This window comes from Budorcas taxicolor, chromosome 23 (assembly GCF_023091745.1).
Source record: "Budorcas taxicolor isolate Tak-1 chromosome 23, Takin1.1, whole genome shotgun sequence".
Lineage (NCBI taxonomy): Eukaryota > Metazoa > Chordata > Mammalia > Artiodactyla > Bovidae > Budorcas > Budorcas taxicolor.
In genome coordinates this window covers 23,649,134-23,658,886 of record NC_068932.1, presented here as the reverse complement: position 1 = coordinate 23,658,886, position 9,753 = coordinate 23,649,134, and the positions used below count along the sequence as shown (strand labels likewise).

Sequence of the window (9,753 nt, the reverse complement as noted above, 5' to 3'; positions counted from 1 at the left end):
GACTCCAGAGGCCACCAGCTCTGGTCCCTTCTTCCAGGCTGTTATTATGCGGCCCTGTATTTTTAAGACCCTCCAATCGGAAAGGCAACTAGCGTTTCCAGCCATCACCTCTCCAGCCATGGGCAAATGAAAAAGGAGACCGTGGTACTTCTCTTGGGAAGCACAGCTGGCCGGCCTGAGCATCCTGCCACACTTCCCCATCCACCGGGCAAATGCCCTTCCTCACCCCCGGCACGCTCGCCTAGCACCGTGGCCTGAGGGGACTCCAGTGACGTTTCTGGTGTGCTGGAAGAACTGCGTAGACCCCACGGAACGCCATCCTCCCTGATTTTCGCCATCATCACCGGCAGCCCCCCACCTCCAGCGCACCCCCAATGGTCAGAGATGCATCTCCCGCCTCCAAAGACGCACAACAGGTGGCACCTGTCTGGCCTCCCCAACCACACCTCTCCACCTGTCCCTGCCCCTCCACCTGCACCCCCGTCCGCCAGCTGAGCCTGGCCCCGGCGGAGCCTTACCTTTGAGGTTTTGGGGGTGGGCCCGCGGCGCCCGGCTCGGGTTTCCTCGGGGCAGAGAGGGAATACTGGAGAAGTTGTTACCCATGGCATCCGGCCCCCGTGGGGTTCGGCACTCGCAGGGGGCAGGCGAGGCTGGGCAGGAGCGGAGGTACGGTGTGCAAGTGTGTGCGCGCGCGGGCGCGCGCGCCGCCGGGGGAGGGCCCTGGTGGGGCTGCGGCGGGGGGCGGGCGGGCCGCTCCTCTCCTCTCTGTGTCTGGGCTCCGCGGTCCTCGGCGGGTCCTGCCCGCCGCGGGGGCTCCTCGCGCGAGCCGGCTACCTGCCTGCCATTTTTCGCGGCGGGCGCGCCGCTGGGCCGGGGCCGGCGGCGCCCGGGGCTCCCTTCTTCCTCCCGCTGGCGCTCGGGTTCCGGCTGTTGGCTCCCGCACGCTTCCCCCGGGCCATAGAGTCGGGGCTCCCGGCGCGGGCGCTCAGCGGCTCGGCCTGCCCGGAGGCGCGGCGGCTTGGCGGCCGGCTGGGTCCCCGCCCGCGGGGACGACCGAGGCGGCGACGTGCGCGGTGCCCTCCCGCCGGCGGCTCGACAGGGAGCGGGGCTCCGAGGAGCGCGGGGTGCGCCGGGCGCTCTCGCGGCGGTGGCTCTCCGCCCCGGCCCCGACGCCGCGCTCCCGCCCCCGCCGGGTCCCCCGCGCGACCGCCGCCCCCGCCCCCAGCCGTCGCCAGGATTCCCTCGCGCCGGTTGTTATGGTGACAGCTGCGCCGGGGAATGAGCGTCTTAGTGACACGCGCGCGCCCGCTCAGCCAGATGTGGCGCGGGGCGCGCGACGTTCCCGGCCAACACTAGCCCTTCTCGGCCTGGCGGGGGAGCAGATAGGGGTCAAATATCAGACAGAGATTGGGGGTCCAAGGGTTGGGTTTATTCCCCTCACCAACGGTGGCGCTTGGTCTTGAAAACAAGGGAAACCATACAGTAAGAACGGTGAACTCCCTGGATGCCAGGCCCGGGACGAAGAAACTCTCATTTCCGATTTCTCTAGTAGCAGGAACAGTGCCTGGCATACAATAAAAGCTCCAGAAAATATATGTGTGTGTATATATATGTGTGTGTGTGTATATATATATTTAAGTGGATGGATGGCTGAATAAATGAGATTAAGAATCCCACCCACTCTTTCCTATCTTGCAAGATGGCGGTTGAAAAGGCTGAGAAGCCAGATATTAAGGAGAAAAAACCTGAAACCAAGAAGGCTGATGCTGGCGACAAGGCTAAAAAGGTGAAGAAGGTTAAGAAGGGGAAGCCCCACTGCAGCTGAAACCCTGTCCTGGTCAGAGGAATTGGCAGATATTCTGATCAGCTATGTACTCCAGGAAGGCCTTGTACCAGAGACAGTATTCAGCAGCTAAATCCAAGGTTAAAAAAAAAAAAAAGGTTCGGGTTCTTGCTACTATAACAAAACCAGTTGGTGGCAACAAGAATGGTGGTACCTGAGTGGTCAGACTTCACAAAACGCCTAGGTATTACTCTATGGAAGACGTGCCTCAGAAGCTGTTGAGTCACTGCAGAAAACCCTTCAGTAAGCATGTGAAAAAGCTGCGTGCCAGCGACATCACTCCCGGGACTATTCTGATCATCCTCACAGGGCACCACAGAGGAAAGAGGGTCATTTTCCTGAAGCATCTGGGCAGTGGCTTGTTGCTTGTGACTGGGCCTCTGTCCCTCAGTTGAGTTCCTCTGCGTAGAACACACCAGAAATTTGTCATTGCCACCTCCACCAAAATCGACATCAGTGGTGTGAAAATCCCAGAACATCTCACTGACACTTACTTCAAGAAGAAGAAGCTGCATAAGCCCAGACACCAGAAGGGTGAGATCTTCAACGCAGAGAGAAATAGGAAATCACAGTGCAGCGCAAGGTTGATCAGAAAGCCATGGACTCATACATTCTGCAAAGAATCAAAGCTGTCCCTCAGCTCCAGGGCTACCTGCGCTCTGTGTTTGCTCTCACAAATAGGATTTATCCTCACAAAGTAGTGTTCTGAACTTCTTACAAAGAACATAATTAAATAACTTGTCCATTTCAAAAAAATAATAATCCCACCCAGCACCTGACCCTTTGCTCTCAGTCAGCTCCAAGGGGCACTGGGACAAAGACTCAGAACAAGAACCCCAGGCTGTTCAGTTACTGGACACAAAAAGGCTTTGGGAGCCTTTAGATGAACACAGACTGAACCTAGAAAACTGGATGGAGGGCCAAGCCTCAGGGACGAATCTCAGGAACAAACTGTCAGAGAACCACCAACTCTGAACTGAGTGGTTCTGTCAGCTCCAAGAAGTGGGGGTCTCTGTGGCTTGCGGCAGTCAAAGAAAGCTTCCTGGAGGAAAGGGCCTTCAGCAAGTCACCTGTTCACATGACTCATCCATCCTGAAGCTCAGCACTGATACTAGGACCTGCAGGAAGGGAAGGGAGTCATCATCTACTTGGACAGGGGGGCATCTTCTCCCTTTTTTTTTTTTTTTTGGACTATAATTCATTTACAATGTTGTGTTAGTTTCAAGTGTATAGCAAAGTGATTCCGTTATACATATACATATGTCCATTCTTTTTCAGATCATTTTCCCATGTAGTTTACAGTACTATCCTTCTCCCTGTCTGGTCAGGGCTAGAAGATGAGCCAAGGTCCTGCTGGGAGAGAGAATCTGCCTTCCTTTTCCATCACCTCTAGCTCCCTGACTGGTTTCAACAACTCTGATCCCGAATCCAGCAATGACACGGGCTGGCTTCAGGCATCTCATCCATCCTCTTCTGGGTGGTTCTTTCCGCAAGCGTTCATGTGACAGCTCCTCATTATTCAGGCACAGTTCATGTATCACCTCCTAACCATCTCTGACCAGCCCAGCCAGAGAACCTCCCCCCCACACTCTCAGTTATGCTCCATACCATTACTCTGTGCTATCTTCTGGAATTAATTTGAAAGCAGACTTTCCTTTCCCCCCTGGTTTATGGTCTACCTCCCCCCACGGTGAGTGGAGCAAGCAGGTCAACTCCATTCACCATGATGTCACCAGCCTCCAAGAGAATCCCTGGGACATGACAGACTGTCCAACACTGCTTGTGAAATGGACGAATCCCCCTGCCTGCCAGGCGAATTCCACCAAGAGGCGTGGGAGGAAAGCCTCTGAACCATCCCTTTTTCCCCTCTCCTGCCCTCCACCCCCACCCCATTGCAGGCATCACATCCTTAAATGTCTGGGACTCCAGGCGAGCTGGAAATATCCTTGACAGCTGCTCTCTGGGGTCTGGAGGGAAAGACAGCTCCCTTCTCCGCCCCCAGCCTCTTAGATGCCCAGGATCACGTGCCCGGCCAGCTGCAAAATGGACATGGCAGGTCAGGGGTGCTGTCTTTTTATGGGCGTATCTGCCCGAGGCTCATGCCAGCTGATGACTCATGCATCAGAAATCCATGGGCTCTGAATGGCAGCACACTCATCCATTTGCACACACACTTTTACTCTCTCACACACTCACTCCTACACAAATACCCACACCCTCACACACTCATATAGCCCTGAAGCCTGCTGGAATGAGGTCGCTCTAGGCTGCTGCTGGCACCAGAATAAATCTGAAGACTGTATAGACGAGACTAGCTCCCCTGGAGGGTGTGCAAAGTGCAAGCCCTTGGTAGGATTTACCAACAGTGGCTGGGGGGAAAGCTTGTCGTCTCCTTCCCTGCCTTGGGGGGATGGGCTGGGACACAGAAGGGATGGGGCCTGGTGAGGCCCCATGGTAGAGGGAGGTAGGGATGTCATGGGTCCCATGTGGTCTAGACCTGGGGCTCTGGGCCAAGCAGGGGAGAAATGGAGAAGGTCACAGGGAAGGAGAGACGAGGGGACCAGACACCGGTGCCTGCCTAGGGGTCCAGAGGCTCTGCTGACACCAGGGAGCTGCACAGGAGGGCGAGAGGCATTAGGGACAGAGGCAGGGAACTGAAGGTAGGACAGAAACATCCCCTGATCTCAGAGGCTGAGGAGATGATGGGAGCATCCACAAGGCTGAGATTAGGGTGAGATGAGCGAGGCGTCCCTGTGTGATGAAATGAAAGGGGGCACTTGCCCTTGGAACCAAGCAATGAACAGCCACCCTGCTCTTGCTCGGGCTTGAGTGTGATGCCTCTGAAATCTTGTAGCCTACGTCACAGGTCCCCAACCAGTGGGCCATGGACCAGCACCAGTCCATGTCTTGTTAGGAACCAGGCCGCATGGCAGGAAGTGAGTGGTGGATGAGCAAGTGGTGAGTGAGTGATCGAAGCCTCATCTGTTTTACCACAGGGCCTCACATTACTGCCTGAGCTCCACCTCCTGTCAGATCAGCAGCAGCATTAGATTCCCACAGGAGCACAAGCCCTACTATCACTGTCTCCCATCACCCCCAGATGGGGTCATTTAGCTGCAGAAAAACAAACTTAGGGCTCCCACTGATTCTGCATTATGGTGAATTGTATAATTACTTCATTCTATATCACAATGTAATAATGATAAAGTGCACAATAAATGTAAAGTGCTTGAATCATTCCCCCACCCTATCTGTGAAAAACTTGTCTTCCACAAACCCAGTCCCTGGTGCCAAAAAGCTTGGGGACCGCTGCCTTATGTCATCTCCCTAGACCGGCCCTAGTTTTCCCAAGGAGCTCTGCGCTATGGTGGCAGGGGGGACACCACTGTCAGGTGGCAACTCACTGTAAGTCTCTGGCCAGGCAGGGACCTGGAGGAGGCGGGTGTGGCTGCACGGGACCCAGGGCAGCTGAGAGTGACCCCTCCAGGGGACCTGTGCCTCAGAAACCCTTTCCTGGCAGCGGTGGTGGTTGGACCAAGCTCAGAGGAGCAAAGAACTACAGCACCCTTCTTCCCCTGGACATTGGGTGGAATCCCTGAGGCTTCAAGCATCCTTCACCAAAGAGGCTGCCAGGAGGCAGGGAAGTGGCATCTGAGGCCCCAAGGGCCCTTCCCAGCCCCAATTATGAAGAGAGGAGGGAGAAGGAGCCTGCCAGAAAGAAGATCTGGATGAAGTCACTGTTTTGGTGGCTTCAATGGAAGCTATTAATACCCATAAGGTGGTGCTCCAGCACCTGTCACCGTGGCAACCCCGCCTCCCCAGCAGTGTAGATTCTGAAAGCTCTGCCCAAGGGGGTGGGTGTCAGTGCATATGTGTTTGGCTGCGTGTACACGTGTGTCCATGTGGATGCTGTGAGCACTCACACCAATGCACAGGAGAAGAGGGGACCCCAGGCGGGAACCCAGGGACAGTTTCAGCAGCAGCTCTGGCCCCCACCGCCCCTTCTCTGCCTTGCTTCTCTCCCTTCTGACCAGCTCCTTTCTCTTGCTCCCTCTTCCTCTCTCTCCCTCCCTCCTCTTGTCTTTCTCCCTTCTTCCTGCCCTTCCCTGTCCCACCCTTGTCCTATGTCTCTCTGCCCTTGCTGCTCCTTGCTCAGTCTCCTCCTGCTGGTTCGCCTCTCTTCTCTCCTCCTTTCTCACTCTCCCCATCTCCCAGATCAGTTCAAGTCTTCATGAGTCTCCATGCTGATAAAATAATAAAATATTTGACTGAGAGCTTCCTTTCTTCCTTCCCTGAACCCCTGGAGACTGAGCCCAGAGCAAGCCACGGGATGGTCCCCCACCGGGCAAACAAGATGGAGTTCATCTAGGCTGAGCCAGGGCTCCCTTAAACTTCAACAGCTGACCTCGCCCTCCCTGCTGAGAAGCTAGCCTTTAAACAGGAAACAGCCTCAGCCATCCCTGGCTAGGATACAAGGCAGCTCTGAGCCCAGCCCGTAGTTATTAACATGATCAGACCACCGTCCAAAAACACATACAGAAGTGGTCCTGCCTGAACTGCAGGGGGTGGCTGGATGTGTTAGATGGGAGATCCCTGAGTGCCTGAACCACAGCAGATTCTCAATAAATATTTGACAAATCAATGAATCAATGTCCGTGAATTAACCTATCAATACAGCCTCTCAGTAAGCCCAAGAGCCTTGCCCAGACCAGCCTTTCTGGCCGGTTCCCTTCTCAACAGTACCTTCGCCACAAAGTTTTCCTTGAGGCCAGGTCTTTCCTCTGAAGGACCGGAGTCTGTGCTAACCATCTTAGCATGGAATGGGCACCTTACTGCCCTGTTTGCAGGCGCTTTGGGATTCAGCTTCGTTCATTGCCCCAGCGACCCTTCTGAGCACTCTCTGTACACCTAGCACTGTATGGGGTACAGTTTCCTTGCCAACGCCATGAGGGAGCCTGTCCTATGCTTTCCTTAACTCCAGTACAGTTTCTTACCTCCCAGGGCCAAGTTTAGGGCCGAACACACTAGTAGGTCTCCATATTGTCGAGATGTCAGTTCTTCCCAACTTGAGCTGTAGATTCAATACATCCCAGGGAAATCCCAGCAAGTTATTTTGTAGATGTTAACAAACTGATTCTCAACTGTCCGTGGAGAAGTAAAAGACCCAGAGTAATGAACAGGATGTTGAAGACGAGCAGTTGGAGGACTGACATTAGCCAACTTCAAAATTTACTATGAAGCTATGGTAATTAAGACAGTATGATACTAGTGAAAAAATAGACAAATAGATAAATGGAACTGATAAAGAGCCAAGAAATGGACTCACACAAACACAGTCAAGTAATCTTTGATGAAGGAGCAAAGGAATATAATGGAGCAAAGGTAATCTTCTCAACAAATGGTTTCATGAATGACTGGACATCCACATGCAAAAGGGTAAATCTAGACACAGGACTTACACCCCCACCCACAAAAATTAAATCAAAATGGATCACAGACCTATATGTTAAATGCAAAGCTATAAAATTCCTAGAAGATAACAGGAGAAATCCAGATGACCTTAGCTTTGATAATGACTTTTTACAAAGATGACAAAGGTATGAACCAAGAAAGAAAGAATTGGTAATACCAGGGGGAAAGGACAGTTAGAGAGTTTGAGACTGACTTGAGCACACTGTTTTATTTAAAATGGATAACCAACAAGGACCTACTGTTAACACGGGGAACTTTGTTCAATTTGGTGACAATTTACTGCTACTGTTAGCAAAAGAGACTTTGCTCTATTTAGTGACAACCCAAATGAGAAAAGAACTTGACAAGAAGTATATACATGTATATGCATAACTGAGTCACTTTGTGTTATACCTGAAACTACCACAACATTGTTAATCAACTCTACTCCAATATAAAATAAAAAGTTTTTAAAAAGAAATAATTGAAAAGCTTGATTCATTAAAATTAAATCTTCTGCTCTGCAAAAGACTCTGTCAAGGGAATAAAAAAACAAACCACACAGTGAGAGAAAATATTTGCAAAAGACATATCTGAAATAAGACCGTTTTCTAAAATATATAAAAAATACTTCAAACTCAACAATAAGAAAACAACTTCATTTTTAAAAGGAGCCAAAGACCTTAACAGACACTTCACCAAAGAAAATGGCAAATAAGCATTTGAAAAGACGGTCCATATCTTATGTTATCAGGAAAACGTAAATCAAAACGATGATGCCACTGCAGAATTATTAGAATGGCCAAAATCCAGAACATTGGCAGCACTAAGTGGAACACTGGGAACTCTCATTCATTGCCGGTAGGAATACAAAATAGTACAGCCACTTTGGAGGCAGTTTGGTGGTTTCTTACAAAACTAACCATTCTCTTAGCATATTATCCAGGAGTTATATTCCTGCATACTTACTCAAAGGGATTGCAAACTTATGTCCACGAAAAAACCTGCATGTGTGTTTTTAACCACTTTGTTCAGAATTGCCAAAACTTGGAGGCAGCCAAAATGTCCTTCAATAGATGAATGAATAAATAAACTATGGTACTTCCAGACATGGAATATTATTCAATGCTAAAAAGAAATGAGCTATCGAGCTATGAAGACACAGAGGAACCTTCAAATATAATGAAATATTTATGAGTACTTGTTTAATGATTAATGAGGTTGACAAACGTTGTTTTATAGACATTTAAGTAAATATTTTTTGATTTTGATTTTGAAGTTTTCCTTTCATAATTTGGAGCCACTGGATTTTTTTCCAGTCTTATGTAGACCCTTAGAAAGCCCATAGGCCTAAGCCCTGGACTTATAGTGCCTATCGATAAAATCCAGGCCTGAGGCCAAGCATTCTTAAGACTGCATCTAAAAGGGCTTCCTCGTGGCTCAGATGGTAAAGAATCTGCCTGCAATCCGGGAGACCTGGATTCGATCCCTGAAGAAGGGACTGGCTACCAACTCCAGTATTCTTGCCTGGAAAACTCCATGGACCGAGGAGCCTGGTGGCCTACAGTCCATGGGGTCACAAAGAGTCAGACATGGCTGAGCGACTGACACACACAAAAGGACAGGTGGAGATTTCTGCAAGAAGCGAAAAGAAAAACGTGCAATGCCAGAAAGAGGACCACACGTCTCCCTATCTGGGAAACTTGTTTAGTGACTTCAAAGGAGTCCAGGCCCTTGACTCGTCCCAGGGCCACTGACTCAGGTAATACTGACGATGATATTTGTTTGTTTGTTTGTTTGTGGCTGCACTGGCGCTTCGTTGGAGCTAGTCTTTGTTGCCATGTGCGGGCTCTTGTTGCAGAACATGGGCTCTCGGCGCATGGGCTCAGTAGTTGCGGCATGTGGGCTTAGTTGCCCCAGGGCATGTGGAATCTTCCTGGACCAGGGATGTGCCCTATAATGGCAGGCGGATTCTTAACCACTGGACCACCAGGGATGTCCCTACAGGAGATATTTATGGAGCACATAGTCACGTATACAAGGTCTTGATCTAAGCATTTCATCTGTATTAATTCATTTCATCTGTATTAATTCAATAACCCTGTGAAGTAGGTATTATTATTTGGCAGCAGCAGCAACAGTGTCCCCATTTTAAAGATGAAAATCCTGAAGCTTAGGAAAGTTAAGATGCTTGACCAGGAGCTGATAAGTGAGAACTGAGGTTCAGTCCTAGGATGGTCTGAGTCCGAATCCCTGCCCCAGAGTGGGATTCCTTTAGGTGCCAGCTAGAGGAAGACACCTGTCGCCAGGGAGGTGTCCTCCCTTGAGTTCCCGAACCAGCCCCCTCCTATCGATGAGACCCTTAAAACTCCCCAGGGCTTTGGCTCAGCTCTCCAGAAGTTAGGAAGCACGTGGCCACTAATGAACACAAAATAGATTTAAAAATAACAAAACTGAAC

At 50.8% G+C, this 9,753-nt stretch overlaps 1 pseudogene; it reads left to right on the top strand.

Moving 5' to 3' along the window:
* The first annotated feature begins 1,699 nt into the window (after positions 1–1,699).
* On the top strand, positions 1,700–2,552 carry LOC128068002 (60S ribosomal protein L6-like; annotated as a pseudogene).
* Positions 2,553–9,753: the final 7,201 nt, after the last annotated feature.